The sequence below is a fragment of the Toxorhynchites rutilus genome, chromosome 3 (genome assembly GCF_029784135.1).
Source record: "Toxorhynchites rutilus septentrionalis strain SRP chromosome 3, ASM2978413v1, whole genome shotgun sequence".
In the NCBI taxonomy this organism is placed as follows: domain Eukaryota; kingdom Metazoa; phylum Arthropoda; class Insecta; order Diptera; family Culicidae; genus Toxorhynchites; species Toxorhynchites rutilus.
In genome coordinates, this window is record NC_073746.1 from 170,116,707 (window position 1) to 170,142,573 (window position 25,867).

The 25,867-nt window shown below is 37.1% G+C and overlaps 1 protein-coding gene across 20 annotated transcripts in view; it reads right to left on the reverse strand.

The window, feature by feature from the left end:
- Window positions 1-25,867, reverse strand: part of LOC129779208 (nuclear receptor coactivator 1) — a 530,617-nt gene that overhangs the window by 126,447 nt on the left and 378,303 nt on the right. Inside the window, exon 1 of one of the 20 annotated variants that reach the window (XM_055786546.1) lies at window positions 21,730-21,812. The exons of the other annotated variants lie outside the window; for them this stretch is intronic. The gene's annotated coding sequence lies outside the window, so the exon portion shown is untranslated. Of the gene's footprint in view, window positions 1-21,729; window positions 21,813-25,867 lie in introns of those variants that run through there. 20 annotated transcript variants of the gene reach the window in all.

The following is a 25,867-nucleotide window of genomic DNA, read 5'->3' on the forward strand; positions in this document are numbered from 1 at the left end:
AGTATCATCCTTTTTTGGCCAAATTTTTATAGGTATTATTAGGCTTTTGAGTTAGAATCCATATATATATATAAATGGATTTCTCTCTGTCTGCCTGTCTGTCTGTCTGATTCTTATGAAACTACTGAACCGATCGACATGAAAATTGATATGTGGGGGGTTTGGGGCCGGGGAAGGTTTTCATGATAGTTTGAGACCCCTCCCCCCCTCTCTAAGGGGGGGCTGTCATACAAATGAAACACAAATTTCTGCATAACTCGAAAACTATTCAAGCAAATGGAGCCAAGTTTGGCATGTGAAGATTTTAGGGGGCACGAAACGTTTATATGATTTCTAGACACTCCTCCACCCTTTCTAAGGGGAGAAGAGGGGAGGGGTCTGTCTTTATTCTATCATATTTTCTGTATCAAACATTTATTCCATGTAACGGAGAAACATGTTATTTGCAAGTGGTTAAAAAATCTTAAACGAGAATCATGTCTGAAAATAATCTGATATAATAATGATGAGTTTTGGTAGAAGTACTAGGATTTTTTTAGTAAAAGGTAAATTCATGAACTAGCGCTTGGTACGAAAACATGAATATTTGAAGGTATTGTAACAAAAAACAAATTTTGGGCGGGACGAAGTTTGCCGGGTCAACTAGTTTTTTATAAAAAAAATTGCTTTTTAAAAAGTAGTCTTTTTTGGAGATATCAAACATGCAAATTTACGTTTCACTGCAATCTAAAATGATGCTCCGATGGCCAGTCAAGTTGGTTTGAAATTCGTCTATAGCTTTTTAAGACCTCTATATTCAGTCTTTATCGCATCATATCAGTTTTATATTGAATACGTATAGAAAACAGGTGAGCTTGATGAACTTCTCGAACTTTGTTCATTGCCTATCCATTACCAAAAAAAAAACATTACATCAAACTAAATACTTGTCAGAATGTCGCATATATATCAAAAAGTGTTGGCAGCTCATTTTTTCCTCATTTTTAATTTCATACATACGATACAGAAAAATAGAAAAAAAACAGGTAGTCAAAACATTGAAGGATCGGAAGGATTATCGACTCTATATGATTAAAGTGTTAACTTTGTTCAGGAAATTTATAGGATTAATATATCCAAAATGATGGAAACTTTCAAAATTAGTTAAGGTTTGTATTAAACAAACCGGACGTAGTTCCAATGACAAAATCGCAAGCCTTATTAGAAGAACCACCACTAATGATAGAGCCTCTTTGCCTTCTTGCACGGTGACAAGGTTAACGGATGATGGAAGGCTAGAAATGATCTCCATGCAACAAAAACAAAACCGAAAGTCTATTTTACGGCTGCCTTCCTTCCTATGTTTTTTTTTATCTTCGTTCAGCCTGATTTGAAACGAAAGCTGCAGCGAGAAAAATAGAAACAGCGCAATATTTTCTATTGCATTTTATGGCCCATCAAGTAACACTTTCCTCACCCAAAACCAGAGACTCTATTAAGCGTCGTTTCAGGCGGTGATGAGTTACCTCTTCGCGAGAGAGATTGGGACGAATCATTTCAGTGGGTAACTTTAAATGCCCACCATTATGTAAGCTAGGTACAGTTGAGTGCAAACACACACAAAAAAAAATCATACCAAGGTAAAGGAGAAATTTTTCACCGTCACTGATTCTTTTGTCTTCATGGTGAATTAATTTTTAATTGCCTTGGAGCGCGCAGCGCAAGTTGTGGGCTGAGGATGTTGCGGCGGGTATGAACGGAACCACAGTAATCGTTTAAGCCGTAGAGCTTTAGGCGACTGAAATCTCGTCCACAGTTTAGTTTGGAGGCTTTCTCACCCAAATTGGAACATATTTTCTTCTGAAGGTAGTCCTTTTTTTTTGCCATATTTGCGCCGAATGCAGATATTACCAAAATTGTAACGCACAATAATCGAAACACAGAGGAGATGGTAATGGTGTGTTGGGACGCGCGGACCACTTTCGGTTTCGAATTCCTTTTGCGGTTGGGCACCAGTTTCGGGTAGTAAGGCCAGTTTTCATTACCAACCACTCCGCTCTACAACAGCAGCGACCGAATCCACTGTTGCACCCAAGTAAAATATTCGGTCCATTTATGTGTGTGGTTTCTTTAAATATGGGCTGCTGTTGCTTTCATCGGTGGTGGCGGGTTTGTGAGGAAAGGGGTTGTACGGAAAAGGTTATGTCAGTGCTGTGTGCGATGCAAGAGGTTTGATAATAAACTGTTTCACAGTTTAAATGTCAGATGGAACAAGGTGTGAATGAAGTCGGAAGTATGCTACGCTAATTTGAATTAATAGCTAAGTTCACTTGAAATCGTTGACCTTCTAACGAAGCTGTTGTGAACAGAACGAGCTCGAAGATGATGACGGTCTTGCCATCCACCTCCACAGGGAATTCCGAAAATTTTTCATTTGTAGAATACTACCAAAAAAGACGGGTGGGTAATGTTGAGGACATAACCGAAGAGACGTAGGACTCCTTTTGGTCGGAATCATTTGAGGAGCACAAACTGGACAAATCAAAACGCGGTGCGTTTGGACAATGCTTGAAATTTCACAATTATTCGATTGTTTATCTCAAGAAAAATTAAATGTTATTCATTGTGATAGATGCGCAAAAATATTTCCTATCAATTGATGTAAACATCTTTGAGATCTATGAAAAAATGCTCGAGTTATAAGCGGTCGAAATTTTTCATTTTTTTCTCACATGTTCGGTGCCTAGATTTTCATTTTACCTCCTATACCTTCTAGTTAGACCCTATCCTACGTCAAAAAGAAGCACATATATTCAGTCCTGTACGCTAGAAACCAGTTATAGCCCCGAGAATGACCTTGCATCGAACTGATCCACCAAGTACCAAATACCAACATGATTAATTGACAATGGATATCTTTTTTAAGAAAAATTACTATACCAACCTTTAGAAAACTTTTACTTTATATTTTTCATATCTAACTTTCACAGAACGATCGAGACTTTTATTCATAACTTTTAAAAACAACCTATGAGCCATGCTTTTCAGCTACCGTGTAGGTGTAATTAGTATACAAATTACAGATTGATTATTGAAATATGGGATAATTTGTTTAGGTAAATAAAAATTAGTATCGAACTAATTAACCGAGCAAACAGTTCAAAAAACCCCAGAAATAAATATTAAACCCTAGATGTACACTAGAGTGCCAATGAAAATGGTCATCTCGAATTTCCAAGCTGGACTTCCTGCAAAATGTTATTTCCGCGGATAAATACCCTATGAAAAATTTCAGCTCAATCGGACTTTATTTGCTGGTGTCGCCAACCTACTGCCTAAGCGAGAGTCGATAAATATGAAACGACACTATCAACGAACACCAGTGAAATGAGCATCAACATCAGCTTGCCATGAAGTTCATTTTTCATTTGCATCATCATTTTCGTCATGATATTCGTAACGTAGAAATTGAAGATCATTAGTGAATGAAGTTTGATAGTTGTCATAGTTTAAGTTTAAGTTAGAAACCGAGGATGAACTCAAGCGGGGAGCGCATGAAATCGGCGCATGAAAATAATGCCAAATTTCTTCAAATTGTATGAAGCGTCAAGATCTACTGTCATCTCGAAAATTCCTTTTTTATCGACTTTTTGGAAGGAAAAAAGAGCGAGCGCCAGTCAATTTTCTACCAAAAATTTATTTGGCGACAACAATAAATCTCAATCTCGATCTCGTTTCATGCAATTTTAAGACATTTTTTTTCTGCGCGATTTTTTTTTTGTGCGGAGTACGAAAAATGAAGTAATCGGCCATTCCATTTTTATTATCTTTAGTGTGTATTTTAACGCTGTGCATAGGTACTGTGACAGACAATTACCAGTCGGTTGCTTTGTTTTGCTTATTTTAACCTATTAGTATGAGCTTTCTGAAGGGAGCCGCTTATTACAGCAAAAAAAAAAATTAAAAATATATATAATGGTAGCTTTTTTTTAAATCCTATAATAATTTACATTCACGTTTCATGGTTGGACAATGCTAGACCATTACGATAATATTTATTCCAAAGCCTAACTTGCAGTTTGTTTGCAACTGACAGTGCGAAAAGAGTAAGTTTGCATCTAAATCTTTCACTCCCATCCTATTCCCATGCTTCCATCTCAAATGCAATATGTTGGACATAATATGATTAATGATGATGAGTTATTTTTTAGGGCGAGTTTTTTTATATGCGGTCCCTATCCAACGCATAAGAAAGTTGTTTTCAAACTGTGTAGCGAACACTATTTTTTAAACATTTCATCTTCGGCGGAAATAATGGGCCTGATTCTTGAATACACTTCACGGTGGAAACGAAATAAACGGCACGCCATTGAACTACGTTTTACGAGTTAGTGAATTGTCGAAGATAATAATGAGTTTTCAGGCAGAATGAGCACTTTTCAAATAAAAAATCATCAATGAAAAGTAACTTCTTCGTATTAAATGGTATTCAATGTGAGTGGAAAACTTTGTTTTCTTCATGTGATATAATAATCTCATACAAAAATTTTATCTGAAGATAATTTGATATTAAAATGATAAGTTTAGTGGGAAACTAATCTCGTATCCAGATGTCGACACCGTACCGTTGTCATCACGGATACGTTTCATTCCGTTTCCACCGTGAAGTGTATTCGAAGTGTATTCGAGAATCAGGCCCAATGCTTTTTCGTGTGGTGAAGGGTCAAACAAGCAAATAATGAGGTGTTTTGAAGGCTTTAGAATTTTTGTATGTATCGAAGCAGACATCTTTTTTTTCTTTTTTTCTTTTGGGATTGTATAAAAAAACCATATGATGTCAATGGGGATAGAACCATGGCCTGATAGAATGCAAGCTCGTTTAACACGACCACGCTATCCATAATATTACATCTCATTATAAAATGAAGTTGGAAAGTGTTTTCTAAGAGTAAAAAGAAGAGCATAAACGAGAACCTACCTCTTTCTCGGTCTGGGCCGTTTATTTGGCAAAATATACGAAAAGCTTTCACACGTGCGTCTTTGCAATGTGTCTTTTGTTTCAATCGCAATAGCATACATATTAGAATGCCAATGAATGTATGGGAAAAATCGACCCTAAAATTTCAAAAAGTTACCCTATACAAAATGTTCACCACCTCGAAAAAACACCCTATGCCAAATTTCAGTTTAATCATGCTTAAGGTAGAATGGCGTAAAGCGGTTAAAGTTTGAGTTTTCTGAAAATTAAAAAATCACCCAAGGGCGGCGAATATCATACTAACATTCCTTCCCTTCCCCTGGTGACTGTAAGGACGTGGCCGGCGTCGTTATTGACCATTTAAAGCTCGAATCACCGAAAATTGCACAACGAGAATGATTTGCTAGTCCCAAGCGTCATTCTGTGTGTTCTTTGTGCAATTTGGTTGGTTCAGATCAATCACGGAGAGCAACTACGAATTGTACAGTCTACCCAAGCTCAAGCTCAAGCTCTGGTTCAAATATAACAAAGAGTTCTGAGTTATTCAAAAATTAGCGTAAAAATTTAATTATCAAAATTTTGAAGTTAGTTCACTCTGAATAGCATTTAGTTGGAATGTGACTTTGTAGAACGCCACTGTTTTCAAATAGTTCAGAATATAATATACAGCTCGCAATTCTCGTCTAAAACTGAATTTTAATTTTTAATTAAAATATGAACATATTCATTCATGGCAAAATGTTCGACAGTTCTATTAATTGCGCTCGCTAATTCAGGCTCGGTACCTTTGTGTGTATATTCATAAATATACACGCATATCATCACGCGAATTGGAATTTTTTGAGGAACGCACAAAGACTTCCAATTAAAGTTGGTTCTTTCAAATAATGAATTTGCTCACAAGTCCTTCGAAGCATGAATATTCAAGTATGTAACACAATATTCACACCCATAGAGCCTTCCTGCGTAATCACTGCATATCATTCTTGTACAAATTGACCATCATAAATTGACATCTACCGTCTCTCCGTCATACTTTGGTGATGGTAACATTGCAAAACCGCATAACCCATAGCCGTGTATCGAAGAGGCTGGCATTAACCTTGTTGCACGCTTCTTCTTTTTTTTTTGTGGCCGCAACACTTAATCACGATGTTGTTCACGAAGACGACCGACCGATTTGTTTTAGCCTAGTTGGAAAGAAAATGAGAAATATTGTTTCGCCCGGGAAAAGTAGTCAGGAATTTGTACCCGGTTATCGGTGAGTTCAAGTTCAAACTGCCGTTTACCCTGAACAGGTTACACTATTAGAAATGATCTTTGCACTTTAGTGGAACCTTCTATGTTTCCCAGTAGAGACCTTCGAATAGTAGTACTCTACGTGCGGCACAACTCACAGGGATGACTTTGCAGAAATGACTTTTGATGAATTTCTTAGGCCCGTTCTCGGGTTCACACCGGAGTCACCGGGTGTCAAGGTTTGCGGATTCCTTTACGAATGAGTCCAGGTAGTAGAACCACCAGCATATGCTTATTACAAATTTGTCTACTATCAATTTGACGTATTGTTAGCAGTGGCAGCTGAATGGTGTTTGCTAATTAAGTTGTTAACTATGGCTTACGCACAGAAAAAAGGCCCACGGCGACGAACCACGGTGGAACCGAATCCATCCTCCGGGTCGGGGTAATTGACGATGAGGTAGCAGTCCGTGTGACACATTCGTTGCGTTGTTGTTGTTGTGGTGGGTATGATTTATTCACCGGCTGTGTCATGCTTGAAAGAACCAATAAACGGCGAATGTGCTACCGTGCTTTGGAACTGACAAAATTGCTGTAATAATGAGTCATTTAATTTACTTTGAGAGCAAACCTTGAATGGGCGCGAGAACTGGCCTTCAACCGGTAGCGAACTGATTGGCAGCAAACATGACGGCGGGAGATCCTAACCGCGCCGGCTGGAAAGACACCCCCCAACCCATTTGGGTTAAGCCCCTGGGAACCGAGAGAGTAAATATTCGATATGATTTTTCTATGTTAGCTTGGCAAACACTTTGAATGATATCTGATTATAGATTTGTGTGTATGTACATTAGCTTATTGAAATGGTCGCGATAAAAAAGGGAGGCGTGAAAAAAAATGAGCCACCGTGAACCTATCGAAGTGTCACTACGATTATTTGAATCTCGAGTGTAAATTATTTATAGTTAGGCCCTGTTGACAGTGGTATAATCATGATGCCATTAATGATAACAAATGTGGAAATCAAATATTAGCTGCTTTAATCAGGTGGCAAGTAGATTTGAAGTGTGATAATGTTCCGAGCGTTTCGCGTTGTTCGAAAAATAGTTAACTATGAATAGTTCCCTCATTAACATGCTTCTGAAAGCACTAACAATTGTCCGTTCAAAAATTAGAAGTTCTATGAAACATTTACCAAACCATCCTCACGAAAGCTGTTTTAATAGAATTGGACTTTTTTTTAAATCCTTCAGCGTAATATTGAATGAATTATTATTAAACAGATCATTCATTGCCAGCAGCGGTTGAATCGTTTGTATAATGGTAAAATCTGATCAGGAGGATAAGACCTTTGGGACATTTCTTATGTTTTTTTTTCATGGTTTTCATTTCATGAGAAGAACATTTACACCGACCAGTTCTGCCTCTTGGGATGCGGTGCACATTTGCCCAGCGTTCATCTTCTCGAAAACTTTATAAAAAACTTTATTTCGCTATAGTAATTAGTACCTCCATCAAGTTTTTCTAGATAGCCTTCACGCCCTCAAAACGGATTTTGAGCACAGTTGGAAGAGAATCAGTGAAACACACAAATGTGTCACTCGGCACTCAAAATAGATTCAAGGCGAGTTATTTAGCCTAAAAATCTCAACCACGTACTAGTAAAAATGGCGCAATTTTTTTCTACATTGAAACGGCTATAAACGATCGGGTTATCCAAGAAGATGAAGAAGAAGAAGAAGAATTCAAAATATGACAATCGAATTCGAATTGAAGATAAAATGAAAAAAAAATGGTTAAAACAAAAAAATACAGCAAAAATTGAATAATATAAAAAAACTAGAAAAATTAGAACAGAAAAATATGAAGAAAAAAAATAAAACTGATTAGTTAAAAACAACAAAGTTAGACAAATCCGAAAATATGAGAAAAAAACCGGAAACAATAAGGAAAAAAAATAGAAAAAATCTGAAAATAGTAACTAAAAAAGACTAGATGAGAGGGGTGTAAGTGACATCATTCCCAGCTATATTTGACAATGTGAAAGGTAGGTAAGAACCTCATCTATTGGATTCTATAGCAAACTCAAATAGGAGCGTTTTTGCAGTTGAGTTATTAACCCTTTGCGGTCGTATTAAATTTGGGCATGGGTGTCGTACTGGTCGGAATTATTTTTCCTTGGAAAAGCAGTGATACATGCAAGATTATGAAAAATAAACATTTTTTTGAGAACTATATACTCGTATATGTATTATAGGGTAGCAATGGATGCATGGAAAAAAAAAATCATCATCGAATTTCAAAAACCGACCATGTTGAATTTGTTCATTAGCCCAAAAATGACATATGCAAAATTTCAGCTCAATCGGACATGATTTAGGGTAGCCTCAAAGCGCTTAAAGTTATGATTGTTTTTTCGAGATGACCCCAGATCTCGTCGTTTTATGCATTTTTAAATCATTTGGCATCGATAAAAAATTCGATTTTCCAAATTTCCTTTACTCCCTTCTTGGAAGATATTCGAGGATCAAAAAATCAAAATATTGAGCGCTTTGAGGCACCCCTAAATCATGTCCGATTGAGCTGAAACTTTGCACAGGTAATTTTTTTGAGCCAATAAACAAAATGTACATGGTCGGTTTTTGAACTTTGGCATGACCATTTTCGCTGCCACCCTAATGTATTAACATAACAATGTATTTCAATGTAATGTTTTTATATAAAAAGTATATTTTATAGTTCGTCTTCATGTGAAATCTTTCGAAACAGTCTCCAAGAGTAAATAATATGAAGTATAATCAATACATAATTATATTTTCATTACCCGTCGAATATGAGAGACTTTTGCCATTAATGCAATAAATGTGTAATTAATGCCAGCAATGTGTATCCGAAACGATCAACGCTTTTCACTTCTAACAAACTAAGATTGTTTTACATCAGATTATTCAGATGACATAAGACACTTATGCAAAAAATTATTCTGCTTTTGAACAAAAACTACTTCAGCATAATTTAAACCAGTAGTTACTCAAATAATGATTTCTGCGTATCCGAAATGATCAAAACTTTTCACTTTAGACGAACAAAGGTTTTATCGCTTGAGCCACTTTTGTGATTATTAAAATAACATGAGTTATTTATACAAACAGTAGTTCTGAAACATGTGAACAATCTTTTCCATCACACCAAAGTGTTACAATGGCTAAATTCTGCTGTTATGATTTTTGTCCCACATTCCCATGCATTCAACGCACTCTGCGTTGTCTTGTGTGGGTGACTACTTTGTTTAATACTGAGTACCGTTATCTATTACTCATAGGAACACCGAATTGATTAGTGAACAGGTTCACTAGACATCAAGCTTCGTTTAGGAAAAGCATAAACTGATACTTGGTCGAGTAAAATATAAGATTAGCATGGTTTCTTGCTTTGGTGGCTGAGAGCTGACAAACGACCAGAACGGTAAAAAAGGTATGGTGGCTGAGAGCAGACAAGCGACCACAAAGAGTGAAAGAATGAAAAAAATGATGAAGAGAAATCGATCAAAACACTTACACCCCTTTCATTCTCAGCCCCTCACATAAATAAAGAATTAACAGGAAGAAAATTCAGAAAAAAAACACGGAAAATATTAGTGTATCAGAAAACATGATCTGCGAATTACAAAATAACAAAATCGCTGAATCATAGCAGAAAGCAAGAAAAAAAAGAAACCAGAAAAAAACTAAAAGCTAAAAAAATAACAAAAGGTAAAAAGAACTCAAGAAACTTAGAAAAAAACTTAAATTCAATACTCAAAAAATTGAAAAGTAAAATCAAACAACATAGAAAATCGGAAAAAAAACTAAAAAAATCAGAAATTAAAAAACTCAAAAAACTAAAGATTCAGAAAATTTGATTTTTTTAGGAATACTCAGCTTGAGAACTTAAAAAAACAAAAATTAACCACTTAAAAAGATAAAAATAAAAACCCAAAGTAAAAACTAAAAAAAATCAGAAAACTCTTCATGAAACGATGTTATTATGCATAATCTTTCGGAAAACACAAGAAAAACTTATTGTTTGCTCCCAGTATTCTAAAAAACAACATCAAGTTGTCTCACGTTGATAATCTAGGCATAACTGTCCCTCTATGAATTCTTGAACCTGTAATCAAGCATGATTGATTCAGTGAGGGAAACTTTTCCGATTTCATCAAACAATACTTAACTGCTTATAAAAAAAACCGGTGTATTGCCGATCTCGAACGCTCAAAGCTTGTGGTAAACAAATGATTGCGATTTTCTCCGTTTTTGATTTTGGAACATAGGACAACTATGCGTAGAACGGCAGAATAATCTAATAAAACTCAAACTCAAAGACTTTTAATTTTAAAAACTTTGAGAACTAAAAAACAATCAAAGCGTTCGAAAAACTGAAATATCAGAAAACTCAAAGAACTCAGAAAACCCAAAAAACTTAAAACAAATCTCTGAAAAATCAGAGCTCTCAGAAAACTTAGTCAACCTAGAAAAAATTAAAATACAAATACAGGTCGGACTCGATTATCCGGAGTGAAATACTTCTCTGGATAATCGAGTCAAAACAATTTTTTTTCTTTATTTGTTTTTTTTGCATGTATTTTTCGTTTTCGGAAAAAAATTGTAAAAACACAAAAAATTACAAAAACTACATAAATTACAAAAATTAGATAAATTAGAAAAATTAGAAAAATTACAAACGATAAAAAATTCCACAATTACGAAAATTAGCATAACTGGAAAAATACTCAAATAACTGGGTACTAAAATTACACTAAATGGCAAAAATCACAGAATTTAAAAAAAAGCACGAAAATTTCAAAAATCATGAAAATTATCAAAATTATAAAAATACAAAAAAAAATGATAAAAATTACTGAATTTACAGAAAATCAAAATTAAAATGAATCATAATAAATATAAATTCTGCAACACAAATAGAAAAATATAAACAAATTTGAAACATTTGAAAAATTAGTAGAAATTGAAAAAAAAATATACAAAACATAAAATTTAATTTGAAAAATCAAGATTGTAAGAACATGGAAAATTGGAAAAATCAGTTTCAAAGTTCGAAACATCGAAAATTGTGAAAAGATTAGAAAAGCGAATTCTTAGTTTGAGTCAAAAATTCAAATTTTCTTGAACATCGTAAAAGGCCTAAAACCCTTATAACATTCATAGTAAAAATTATTAAAACTAAAACACCAAAAACTGTAACACATCGAGTTTTAAAAACATATTTAAGAATTCGGCTCCTTTAAACTTATATAACTGAGCCTGTAAAAATAAACGAATTTAATAATAAAAAAAAGGTCATCGATAAGATAAGTTCGATAAGATATTCGAGAAAAGCGAAATAATGAAACTTGAGTTAGTCTGCATTCTTGCTTCGCTCTTCTGTCGACTTTTACTTACATTCATCTAATGAATGAAATTAGATGTCTCGTTGCGTCGCTGGCCAATTAAAATGATACATTAAATAGAGCCATAATTATAAATTGAATTTTGCTCATTCTGTTACACTTCTCGGGTAATACTAGATTGATTTATGCCCGCTAGGAGAAGGCTGCAGCAAACAGCGTTCATTAATGATATTCAATCTAATTGGAAAGGATTTTTTTAAACTGAGTTTGTCACATTATCGGAAGATAGCGTTGGAGCATATCTCGACTGATAATACATCGAATGAAGGTGTCAATTTGATATATTTTAACATATTTGATTTCGATTTCGCCGATCAGGCACTCGATGTTTTTCAAATACCTTGGAGTATATTTTGATTCTAAATGTACCTGGGGAATACACATTGCGTATTTGAAACAGAAATGCCAGCAAAGAATCAATTTTCTCCAAACAATAACCGGAACATGGTGGGGCGCCCATCCAGGAGACCTCATTCAGTTGTACAAAACAACGATATTATCAGTGTTAGAATATGGCAGATTCTGCTTCCGATCAGCTGCCAGGATTAATATTCTCAAGCTGGAGATAATACAATAACGTTGCATGCGTATAGCCATGGGGTGTTTGCATTCGACACATACGATGAGTCTCGAAGTCTTGGCAGGAGTACCCCCGCTTACTCTTCGGTTCACAGAATTATCCTACAGATTTCTCATCCGTTGCAAGATCATGAATCAATTGGTGATTGATAACTTCGAAAATCTACTCCAACTGACTTCTCAGTCAAGTTTTATGTCTTTCTACCATGAGTACCATGAGTCGCCAGGCTTCTCCAACCAAGTTTGCTTCCCATACTTTTGCAATTCCTCTGTCATTTTTGATCTGTCCATGCGACAAAAAATCCATGGAACCCGAGATCATCTACGCAGTCGATAAGTGGCGATGGCTACCACGACATCGAATATATTGTCTGGTCGTGTATTCGGTTCCATGCTGCTCGCTCTCAGCTCTCTAGAGCACTGAGAGCAAAAGGCAGACAATCGGATATCCCCGTCCGAGATATCTTAGGTAGCCGTGATCCTGATCTTCTGCTTCATCTATACCTGTTCCTCAGAAACGCCGATGTCAACGTTTAATGATGCTTCCTTCGTTGTGTCCCTGTTTCATATCCCTCCTATCCGATCTATAAACTTTTACTTAGTCTTTTACTCTTTACAGATACACGGGCCAAAGGTTGTGCAGTCCACTGATCATTCAACAAGAGCCAAAGGTTGTACCGCTCATGACAACTCTACACGAGCTGATGTTTGTGCAGGCTAGTGACCATTCTATCCTGGATTCCTCGAGTCAAGAAGATGCACCACGCTAGATATGGGGTACATAATAGGGGGGCGTTGCTGATTAATGGTCAGCTGCATCCCAATAGGAAGTATCCCGTGTCGGGCACAGGTACAGAGCATTGGAGACAGCAACATCACAATCACGAAAACACTTGTAATACTAACCTCGAGCCAACCGCGAGTAATCGGTTACATATTACTAACATAGTTGTAAGGCAAACACTGTCGGAATATTGAACTCCCGGCCCCGTTAGGCTGACGCCATATGAGCCTTAATAAAAATATATATTTTTGGATAAAAAAAACATATTTGATTTATCATCTTCATATCATTGCTTATTACGATAAATTGCTCCATGGTGCAATATACAAGGAATATGTTTAGAATGACCAATGAAACAAAGTTATCTGTACGTAATGTCCACAATTCAACGCGTGCTTGATTCGAATATTTATTCCACTCAATCGTCGAAGAAAAAGTTTTGTAATTCGTCGAATATAAATGGGCTTCAGGCACAGCAAAGAGCTATTCCATTGCATCACGTGTTGTCACAGAATACGAAATTTAAAAGTGGATGCCGCACATTTGTGGCGAACGAATCATACAATTCACACAATTGCGAATGGGTAAAAGTTTTCCCCCCACAGCAAATTGGTTGATATACAAAATTTTGTGCCAGTCTGGTGGTGGATAATGCGGTGTGACTTTATGGCTTATTAACGACCGCTCGAACAGTCGCTCGTGTTGAAAAGTTGCGGCGAGACTCATTTTTAACTTGATCAGCATTTAATAGATCGCAGTCTGACGCAGACTGACAAAGAAAATGAAAAAAAAAGATAAATCTGAGAAATAAAAAAAATATTAAAGTGAAAAAATATCTAACAAAAAAAATACAACAATCCCGAATGCTAAAAAAAATCTGAAAATCTATATAAAAATCAGCCCAAACTTCAAAAATCAGAAACAAAAACAAATATGAAAAAAATATTTAAAAAAACCGAAAAAACTTTAAATTAAAAATTGGAAAAGTAAGAAAGAAATAAATAAATTGAAAATAAGGAAAACCAGAAAAAGATTCGAAACGATCTGATCTTTGAAAAAAGAAACATTTTGAAACATTTGAAGAATCTGAGAATGGTGAGTGCCAGAAATAAACACGAGAAAAAAAAACGAAACATCAGAAAAAAGAATTCCGTGTCAAATATTGAGAATGTCAGAAGTTTTTTGTGTCAAACAAATCGGAATCGGAATACCTTATGAAAAACGATTAAAAATCCCAGAAAAAAAACAAAACAAACAGAAACAAATCGGAATGAATAGAGAAAAAAAACTGATAGAAATTAACTACTCAGTTCACGATTAAATTTCAAACCAAATGTTCGATCGGTAATGCAACGAGTAATTTCACACGTCCTAGCGCGCTATGATTTGCAAGTGCACCAAGCAAGTGAGACTCGATGTTGTGGTTTTTGGCAATGCCATTCATCAATGAGTGAGACTGGATTTTGTAGGTTAAAGGTTAAAGAAAAATCAAAAATTGGAATGAAACAGAACAGATCTGAACATAACTTTAAAAATTGGATTGTTTCCGGATTATTATTTTCTGTAAAAAAGCAGGAAAAAAAGGAATACAATTCGTACTCGATTATATATGATTCGATTATATACAATTTTGGACTCGATTATATACAGTTTGGAAAAAAACATTTTTTCTATATTTATATTCGACTTATTTCAAGAACTGTTCTTAAAGAATGTTCTTAAAAGTTGAAAAAAATGTTTGAAGATATTTATCGATACACGATACACATAATTTTCCAAGTAGAATAGATTTTTTACATTGTTTTTCTTAGATAATGAGGATTTTCAATTCGTTTCGTGTTATAATTTCCGGAGGTATACGTAGCATGAAGACCAACTTCAACGCACACCGACGAACGGTGCACGTGACACGTTCCCATTCCATGTAATTCAAATAAAATAAATGAATTCATAACATCAGGCTGAAATTGGGAAGATGTCATAAAACCTATGGGAAAAGTTACGCGAAGATTTATACGAGATTAAAATCGTATCTGTGCTCTTTTATACCTACCACAAACACTCTTTTGCAAACCGAATGGATGCTGAACTTCATGACTATCAATGATAAACAAATAAATTCACACAGCACAGTTTAAATACAATAATATATTTTCTCGTGAAACAAGAACATCTCTGGTTGTTTTTTAATGCCACCCACAGCATCGCATTAAAGAAAACCACTTCATCCGTGTAATTATGAAATCATAACACGGATTATGCACACTCCAACCGAGAGTGAAAGTAATCCTACTCATATGTCAAAACAATAACAAACCAAGTCAAACGCGTTTTGCGGGAGCAGCACACTCTCGCAGCAGAGCCCGCCCACCCACAAACAACATATCAGCAGCATCCGAACGCATCGCGCTGAACCGGATGGCGATCAGCCTAAGTAAGCGCGGGAGAGCTGTTTCAATGTCGCGAGTTTCACTTTCAGCATCAACAGCAACCCGCCGGCACCATCGCATCATGGTCTCCACCAATAATACCATGGGCAAACCCCGGGGAGGGGGCGATAATGAGTGATGGGTCATCACAGCGGACACTCCTCAAACCCCCCTCTGCCGTACACAAACGCCAAAATGGTTCCACTCTAGCGCTGATGCGGGGCGCAACAAAATTACGTCGTAAAAGAAAGTGGAAGTCACTTTGATCAATCCAAATCCGGGGAAGGAAAACAAAACCGAAAACTAGGTGGGTAGGTTGTGTTGCCATATTTGGGTTTTCATTCCTCCTGTTTCTCTACCGCACCACTGACCCTTTTTCGGCTTTCGGCCAACGAAAGAAGACGCGATGGATGATCACGGGAGGAGGATGCCACATTTGGGAGGAGAACAATGCCGAGAGAATGATTCTTCGCTCGAACTTCACAATCTGTGCGCACGATCCGCTCAAGATCCTTCAGTGCGCCTTAGTTGGAGTGCGCAAGATCGAGTGGCGAGTGGCTTTTTAATCGCCGGAAGACAATGGGGTGCGCGTCTTCTCTCGTGACGCTCGTATTGCCACTGGAAAGTGAGGGTCAACAGAGATGAAAGCCTCTGTTGTCTTGTTGTTGTTGTTTTTTTTTCTCGTGTGTTCCTTTCCGAGTAGTGGTTGAGCTTGAAAGTGAAATTCCGAACCATGCCTCTCTGAAACGCGTTATGCAACGCAACGCAACGCAATATAAAATTATAAGCAGCAGAAAATGAAAGTAGTGGACTTTCCTACGAAATAATCGTACACCGGGGAGGGAAATGAACGAGTGAGGAGGACGAGCAAGGGGAGGGGATTCAACTTGTTCCGAGTGGCGGATGCAAGGTAAGGTCGATCGGAATTCGAGCAATAAAGTAGCACAATCCCCGGCGACGGTGGTGTTTCGTTACGAGTTTTGGAAATGATAATTTTATGCTGATGGGAGATATTTTTGGGGCCTGATGTAAAAAGGGTTCGGGAAGCGGCGAGAGATGCTTTCCATTGAATCTGATTGCGTCAAGTGCCGCTTTGAGGCTGCACATGTATTTAATTTTTTGGAAAATCGTGGAAATAGTTGGGATTTCAGGCGAAAATGTTTCCATTGTTTATTTGACTGAGAACATGAACGCAGAACTAAGAACATGTGTTCGTTTATTCCACACAAAATTCCACCTCATCGTTTCTTGAACTTTTTTTAAGAATTTAAAAATTCAATGAACGGATGATCAGTTTTAGTTAAGGCGATTTTTATACTCAAATTTCATACGGAAGGAAAGTTTTTACATTAAAACTTTCTGTGTATCTAAATGTAGTCCTCGATAAAGTTGTACGAAATATAATGAGCTACATATAAAAAAACTACAAAACACTATTCGGAAGCTAACCTTGAGTTGAAATTCGTAAATTTTAAATTTTGTGCATGTTTTTTTTATTTTATGCATTCTTGAGCTGGCAATAATGACCTTGTCTCCAAATTAAAAACAGTATTTGAATCTTAAATTTTGGACTGATTTCGAAAAAGTCGAATTATAGTAAAAATTGTTTCTACCCATGATTTTGCGTTAAGATGCGAAAGACATAATATTTCTCTTGAAAAGGTTTGTGGTTTGGTAAGTAAAATCTATATACAGCCAATTTAAAAATTAATTATTGGGGAGAAGGAGGCAAGATGACGAATCGGTAATTTGACCCGTTGTAATGAAGGTAGCGCCACCTACTTTTTACTGAAGATGCATCATAACAAGGCCAAACTTTGTACTCGGTAACTCTGCCGAAAACGTTATCAACAAAAAAGTGAAAAATAAAAATGAGATTTTGTTTTGTTTTGTCGTGATTTTGTTATTTTTTTTTCGTTTTTTTCAAATTTCATCATCCACTTTATGAGAAAAGTTAAAATTTCAAAATAATTTTATACATGATAAAGATACTCTATTGTACATAATCTGTTTGTTTCCGGCGAGTTTCAATCATGAATTTTTTTCAGCTAAATTTTTTTTATTGAAAAAGTCGCATGGGTACAAGTTGGCGAACTGCAACATTATGTTAATTTTTGGCTTTTTATTGCAGATGGTTAGAACTTATAAGCGAAAAAGAGACCAATAATGGTCGGACACCAGTTTGGAGAATGTTATGAAAGCTATAGAAGAAGGTTTGTCTGTTATGGGTGCTTCAAAACAGTTCGGTTTGCCAGATTATTAATTCAGCTTTTGCGTTTCCATGTTCTTTATGCAAGAAATTTCTTTAAATCTATATCAATTTCAGGATACGTCGTCCAATGAAGGCCGCTTTAAAGCCACATTCAGGTGCCTATTCGTTTGGTATAGAGCACCCTTTCAAAGGAACATGCACTGGACGGACATGGGTTGAAATGTTTATGAAGGGTCATAAGCTATCTTTGAGAAAGCCAGAAAATACATCAGCGGCTCGATTAATGGCGTTCAATAAAGAAAATTGTGACTTATTTTTTCGAACTTTGGGAGATATACGAGCTCAGTATCGTTTTCCTGCGTGTGACATTCACAGTGTTGATGAAAATGGCATTTCCACTGTTCCAACCAAGGATAAATAAATGATTGTTATTACATTTTGTTGATTTTTAGGTGGCCAAACCATATTCGCCAACTTGCCTCCAGGCATTCCAAACAAAGCCTCCACGTAGAGGCAAGATGCCGAATTCGACGCTTTTTGCGCAAAGCTTTTGGGTGGACAAGTTGTTTAATTTTTTTGCCCATCCAATAGATAATATGATAGAAAACACTTCAGGCTATATGAATCAGCATCAACGTTAAAAAAAATTCCAAGATCCAGGGCTCGCCAAAGCTTAACGTCGCCAACTTGCCTCCCTCTCCCCTACACCAGAAGCCGCCAATGTACCAAATATCAACTGACTACCGCCGCCGTGTTTTACTGTGGTAACCAAAGGCTGAATCTGAAGCACCGATCCTGGTTTCCTCCACATCAACTGTCTTCCATCCGATTCAAAGAGATTGATTTTCGACTCATCCGTATAAACCCTGTTCCAGAACTCCCCAGGTCTATTTACATATGCCTTAACAAACTCAAGTCGTATTTTCATATTCATCTTTGAGGGTAAATATAATACACGACCTCTCAGACAGTTCCTGTGTGCTACTCTCCGGACAGTGTCTGCGCTGACAGGTCTTCCAATGATGCCGGCTACTTAGGTAGTCAATTTAGGAATGTTTGTTTTAGGGTTCTTTCGCAATGTTCTCAAAATTACTCGTTCATCATCAGAAGATATGGTTTCAAAACTCAGAAGTATAGAAGGATTACTCTTACGCCAAAAAACGCAACTGTGTAATGTTTTATTTATAGATATAATAAACATGTGACATGTACACGATTAAAATTCAGCTCTGTTACAGCTGAATGCTAATGAGCCAAAAAATGAACAAATGGGATAAAAAAAAATCAGAAGATAGGATCCTTTTGCGTGCTCTACCCAGGAGATTTTCCATGGTTCCTTCGTATTTCCACTTTTTTTTATGATTTTCTTTACTGTGGAGTGAGTTCTTCTAACAGTAGCTGCTATTTCCCGCAATGTCTTCACTCGCCATACGAATGAAGCATAAATTACGGAATAACTCAAGAACTAATCAAGCAAATGGAGCCAAATTTGGCATGTGAAGGTTTTAGGGGGCAAGAATCGTTTCTATGGTGAATCGATACTCCTCCTCCCTCTCCCTCTCAATCAATGAATAGTTCTGCGATTGGACCCATGAACGTGCGCTTAGTATGAAAACGTGGTTGTTTGAAGATATTGATTACAAAAAATAAATTTTGGGCAGGCCGAAGTTTGACGGGTCAGCTAGTAATAAAATAAATTAATACATAATTCAAAGTATTGGCCATCGCTAGTCACTGCTTTTTTCCATTTGTATGGAAATTGACGGATTCCGTCGCGAAAGAAGTGTTCATTTTATGAAACCAAGAAATGAATCCAGCCAATTTTTGTTACCCTGTTCCGAAGTAAAGCGTATTCCACTAAAAGCTCTGTATGATGTAACATTATTGACTCGTGTCTGGACGCACAATCAGGACGTTTTTCGGCAATAGCTCGCTTCAAACGGGTCAACTGTTGCCTGTAGCAGTCTCCATTGCTCGTTTGATCAGGTTTTAGCAGCTCAAAGTGGATCACAACTTTTTGATCCCACCAAATACATAGCATTACTTTGACATCGTGGATACCCAGCATCGACATTGATGTTTCTGGTTGGCCGGGCTTTACATTCGATCTTTTGCGCTCCGGGTTATCGCAGTGAATCCACTCTTCGTCCCCGGTGACGATTCGATGCAAAAAACATTTACTTTTGTGCCGTTCAAGCTACATTTTGAATATGAAAAATCATTGTTCGACATTTCTCGCTTTCAATTCTTACGGAACATAATTTCCTTGTTTTAGGATTTATCCTGCGACCTTGAGTCGTTTAGAAATAGCTTATCGGGTCACTTCATTATGCTCCAAGCCTTGTTGGCGTTTTACACGAATCTTGATCGAGTAATGTTTCAAATTCTTCGTCTTCGTTTTTTTTCGGTTGAACCAGAAGCTTATTGTCTTTAACACTAAAATCACCACTTTTAAATCTTCCAAACCAATTCCTACAAAATCCATCCGATGGTACAGAGTCACCATAAACTTCCAGAAGTATTCGATGCGCTTCAGGTGCTTGTTTGCACCGAAACTCACCATTTTCAACGCAGTAAAAATTGGACTTTTTGTGCAAAACTAAAAGGCTTGTAAAGAATGTTTGGTTGACAGATGTTGACAGATGTCGACTATTTATAGCACCTTGAGTCATCTTGCCATCGAATTGAGTCGCACACCCAATATATAAAACTTTTTTAAATATGTTTTTCCCTCACAAATGTGAGGTTCAAAAAAATGACAAAAAATAGAAATAAATTGTGTTGGAACCCTTTTCCAATTGGATATTTCTTCTCGAAAAGAATAATTTCTCATCTCGAATTCAGTTTTGGTGGTAAAAGTATTTTGTATAAGAAGACCATCTGAAGTTTGCATTCTTAAATTAGCCGTTTTACGATATCATTTCTTTTCATTTTTTTATTTCCTCTGCACCGGATAAAAAAATAGTTCGCCATTTATGATTTCTGATTTTGTTTGGCAAGTTGCGTTTTATAAAAAGGTTTTAGTCAAGTTATTAAGTTCATAAAGAAATACTGTTTATATGACGTGTGGGCATGTTAAAACATTTTATTTCTCGTTTTGAACAAAGTGGTTTGAATTGTATGTTTCACTTTTTTCACATCAATGGTTAAATGGTATAAAGCTTGAGTTCGGATCGACTGTACAATTCGTAACTGACCTCCGTGATTCGAATTTCAAATGGTCAATAACGACGCCGCTTGCTATGTTCCTTCCAGTCACCAGAGAAAAGGAAGGAATGTTAGTACAGGTGAACATGTTTTTGTGCGAGGGATAGGGATCGCATAAAAATCGCACAAAACTTCACCAAAAATTAATTTTTAGCATATGTTTTGGCATCCTGATTTATAACATTAAATGAGCCCTAAAAATAACAGAAAATGCGCTACTCTCCAATACTTGTATATTGTCTGTATAATATTAGGTTGGGAAAAAAGTTATTCATTATTTTTGGGAAAATGTTATTCATTATTTTTGGGTGAAATTCGGATTGTCCGATTTGGGTCAAATATGCACCGTTTTGTTGTAAAATTTGTTCCCACTCTAAACATAGCTTCGTAATGTCTCTATCATAGAAGTCTTGACCCTCACTGGCGAAAAACTCTAGCAACAGATGGTTAGAAGCGCTGCGTTTTTCAAGCCGGGTATTAAAAATGTATTTTTCAGTGATAAAAGCCACATTCTTTTAGGGAAAACTGCAGGTGAAAATTTGTTCCACTGCGGTTGCTGTCGATACCGCCCCCCACCCCACACTTCCGATTTGGTTCGGATTTCGTAGTCCTACGTTAACAACTTTTAGCAATCGACATAAGAAATATAACGTAGAAAAGTTAAAGTTTGCAGGAATTATTGATGCCATTGCAGAAGATTGATGATAGCATTTCTGAAGCAAACCATCGAATACTTATGGGATTGCATCAGAATGAAAACAAAAACTGACGATCGGGGTTCAAATAGTACCTGCGAATACGAGGAGAACACTCGTAAACTTTGAAGCATGACTTAGCTCGATCATTGAACGGAATTAGCGTCGAATTACTCACTCTTTCTGCTGTTACGTCAAACGCTTAATGACTAATTATGATCATTTCTGCGTTATGACCTCCTTTAGATTTGATATACACACCTGAAAATATAAGAAATAAACTGGGTTTAATATTATCTATATACATATATAATAATGGAGTGATGTCTGTCTGTCTTTCTGTCTTTCTGTCTATCTGATTCTTATGGACTCGGAAACTACTGAACCGATCGACATGAAAATTGGTATGTAGGGGTTTTTGGGGTCGGGGAAGGTTATTATGATAGTTCGAGACCCCTTTTAAAGGGGGGCTGTCATACAAACACAAATTTCTGCATTGCACGAGAATTATTCAAGCAAATGAAACCTAATTAGGCATATGGAGGTTTTAGGGTGCAATAAATGTTTCTATGGTGGTTAGACACTTCTACCCCCTCTCTAAGGGGGGGGCTGCCACACAAATGAAACACAAATTTCTGCATTAGTCGAGAATAATTCAAGCAAATGAAACCAAATTAAGCATATTTTATCTGCAAAAAGAGTCAAATATTTGGCTTCGGCCAAACAGTGAGCACGCTAAGAAGCATGCGTAAAGAAACATTGCATCAAGTGTTCTCTAATGTGAATCTTATGGCTGCATTTACATACACCATCAACGTTGACATCAATGTCCAATAGGATTCGCCAAAGAAAATAGTTGACGTTACTGTGCATTGGTAACACTTTAATGTTCCCACTGTAGTGACTTTTCTGCTTTTTTTTTTCTAAAGGCAATCATTTCTCATAGAAATTGCGTGTCAACACGAAATATTGTTCCACGCAATTTGACATAAAATATATCTTCGGCTGCTCTTTGATATTCTCCGTTATTCGAATCTAGGAATATCGTTCCGTCGAGTAGTTGAGAGCTCGCGATTATAGAATCACATCACTTACTGCTGTTCTATTTTCCATTTTTTTTTTCCCAAAATATATTTTTTATTAAGGCACATGTGGCGTTAGCCTGACGGGGCCGGGAGTCCAATATTTTGACAATTTTTGTCTTACAACTATGTTAGTAATATGTAACCGATTACTCGCGGTTGGCTCGAGGTTAGTATTACAAGTGTTCTCATAATTGGTATGTTGCAGTCTTCGATACTCTGTACGTGTGCCTGATACGGGATACTTCCTATTGGGATGCAGCTGACCATTAATCAGCAACGCCCCCCTAGTCTGTACCCCATATCTAGCGTGGTGCGTCTTTCTCGACTCGAGGAATCCAAGATAGAATGGTCACTAGCCGGCGCAATCATCATCTCGTGTAGAGTTGTCATGAGCGGTACAACCTTTGGCTCTTGTTGAATGATCAGTGGACTGCACAACCTTCGGCCCGTGCATCTGTAAAGAGTGTGTGTATGTATTGCCGCGACTAAGTAAAAGTTTATCGATTGGATAGGAGGGATATGAAACGGGGACACATCGAAGGAAACATCATTAAACGTTGACATCGGCGTTTCTGAGGAACAGGTATAGATGAAGCAGAAGATCAGGATCCCGGCTACCTAAGATATCCCGGACGGGGATATCCGATTGTCTGCCTTGTGCTCTCAGTGCTCTAGAGAGCTGAGAGCGAGCAGCATGGAACCGGATACACGACCAGACAACATGCTCGATGTCGTGGTAGCCATCGCCACAATCACAAAGATTGTTTGCTGCGAGCCCAATGCGATAGAGATGCGCGTTTAGGTTGTAGTGATTGGACATAAGCCGAGATATCACGCGAATGAAATCACGACCTACATTCAATCCCTTGAACCATGCACTCGTCGAGACCTTAGGGATAATCATGTGTAACCAACGACCGAACTCATCTTCACTCCACATGCGCTGCCAACTAACGAGTGTGTCCTGACGAGGAATGTGAAAAAATTCATTATAGGCAATTTGCCTTTCAAAAAGTGTGCCTTCTGAAGCGCCCACCTTAGCTAGCGAGTCCGCTTTCTCATTCCCCGGAATCGAGCAATGAGAGGGAACCCATGCTAAGGTAATCTTGAATAATTTTTCGACCAAAACACTCAATAGATGTCTTATTCTTGTTAGGAAATAAGATGAGCGTTTATCAACTTTCATCGAGCGGATTGCCTCTATTGAGCTAAGACTGTCTGAAAAAATAAAATAATGGTCGATGGGCAGTGTTTCAATGATCCCTATATATTTTCCATTTTTGTTTTGTGTGTAGTTATATTAGTTTGTATGTATTTTTGTATCAGATGTAGTCGGTTTGTTGTTGTTTCATTCTCGCCCGAGTTGCCAACATTATGGCGCTCGATGTGATTATGAAACAAAATATGAGGCGTCTATCAACATGTTAAGCCCCGCGCGTTGGTCCCTGGGATTGACACTGAATTTTCGACTTTTTTGCGCCGATCCCACCTGGCCGACAGTAGATTTTACGTTCGGAGAGTGTTGGCATTAGGGGTTTTGGTCATGATTTTCACGTTACCTGACCACTGATGTTCATAACCTTACAGATCGATAGTCCAATAATTTCAGTTGTGTTATAACATAGTTTTATTGCTGAAATATCTTTTTTTTTGTTTGCGCCTGGTTTTTAGTACTTTTTTGCGTTATTACGATTTTCGTTCCGATAGTCGATAGTCGGATAGTCGGAGTTCTACTGAAGTTAAAATCTATGTTGCTTGTGTATTTAATGTTTCTATGTTTGTTACTAGATGTATTCGATAAAAAGTGCGTGCAATTTTAGAATATTTTTCTCAGTTACCTTCTCAGGTTTCTCAAAAATAAAACTACGCATTCGCGATAGGATTTCGATAAAAAATGATAGCGATAAATAATAGAACATAAAGATTTATCTTGGATACCTTCTCAGGTTTCCCAAAGATAAATCTTCACCTTCGTGATTGGATTTGGATAGAAAGTACATAATATAGATAATAGAATATAAAGTCGGTCCAATTCATTCTACAGGTTTTCCTTCTCAGGATACCTAAAGATAATTTCTGCCACGTATTATAACACGAGATCTTAAGGCCCATTTATGCGTTGCTAGTAGCTGACTTGACGGTGAGCAGCTAGTGGGCCGGTGAACTCGCTTGATAATTGGTTGACTTGCCTTGTCCGTTCACACAGTGTGAGCTGCTGACGAGAAACTAGATACAGGGTGGGCCATTTAAAGTGGAAGCATCTGGCAACCCCATAACTTTTGACAGAGATGTCAGATTAACAAATGTCATACCGCGTTGGAAGCGTCATTTCAGTACAATTTTAACCATGGAACAATACACACCTAAACAACGCGCTGAAATTGTTCAGCTGTACAATCAAAATAACTTCTCAATTGTGGCTTTTGGCAGAAAATCATAATGTCTGATGAGGCGCATTTCAACTTGAATGGAGGAGTGAATAAACAAAATTGTCGGTTTTATGCTACTGAAAACCCTCAATTCATCGAAACGCAACCTCTTTACGACCAGAAAGTTACTGTGTGGTGTGGCATTTATGCCGATAAAGTCATCGGCCCGTACTTCTTTGAAAACGAAAATGGAGCAACGGTAACCGTGAATGAGGAGCGTTATCGGACAATGATAACCGATTTTTTATTGCCATTTGTTCGTGAAAATGAATTGGACAATTACTGGTTCCAACAGGACGGCGCTACATGCCATACAGCGGCTGCCACGACCAAATTATTGCGCGAAATGTTCCCCGGAAGATTAATATCGAAAAACGGCGATTATGACTGGCCACCGAGATCACCTGATTTCACGCCTCCTGACTTTTTTTTTATGGGGATATTTAAAATCCAAGGTATACACTGGTAAACCAAGGACCCTGGCTGCGCTGAAAGACAATATCCGACAAGAAATTGCTGCCATATCGGCCGAAACATTGGGCAAAGTGATGGAAAATGCCGAAAAAAGGGCACATTTTGCGGTCAAGGCCAGAGGCGGTCATTTACGAGTTATCATAATCAAAAAGTAGTTAGAACAAATCTCCTTGGACCAAAATAAATGAATTTCAAAAAAAAAAAATTTTTTTAATTCCACTTCTTTACTTTGCTATTGCAAAAACAAATCCTTCCACTTCAAATGGCCCACCCTGTACTACTGCATTGGCTTACCAGGGATACCAGGTGATTTTTCAAATGCCCATCA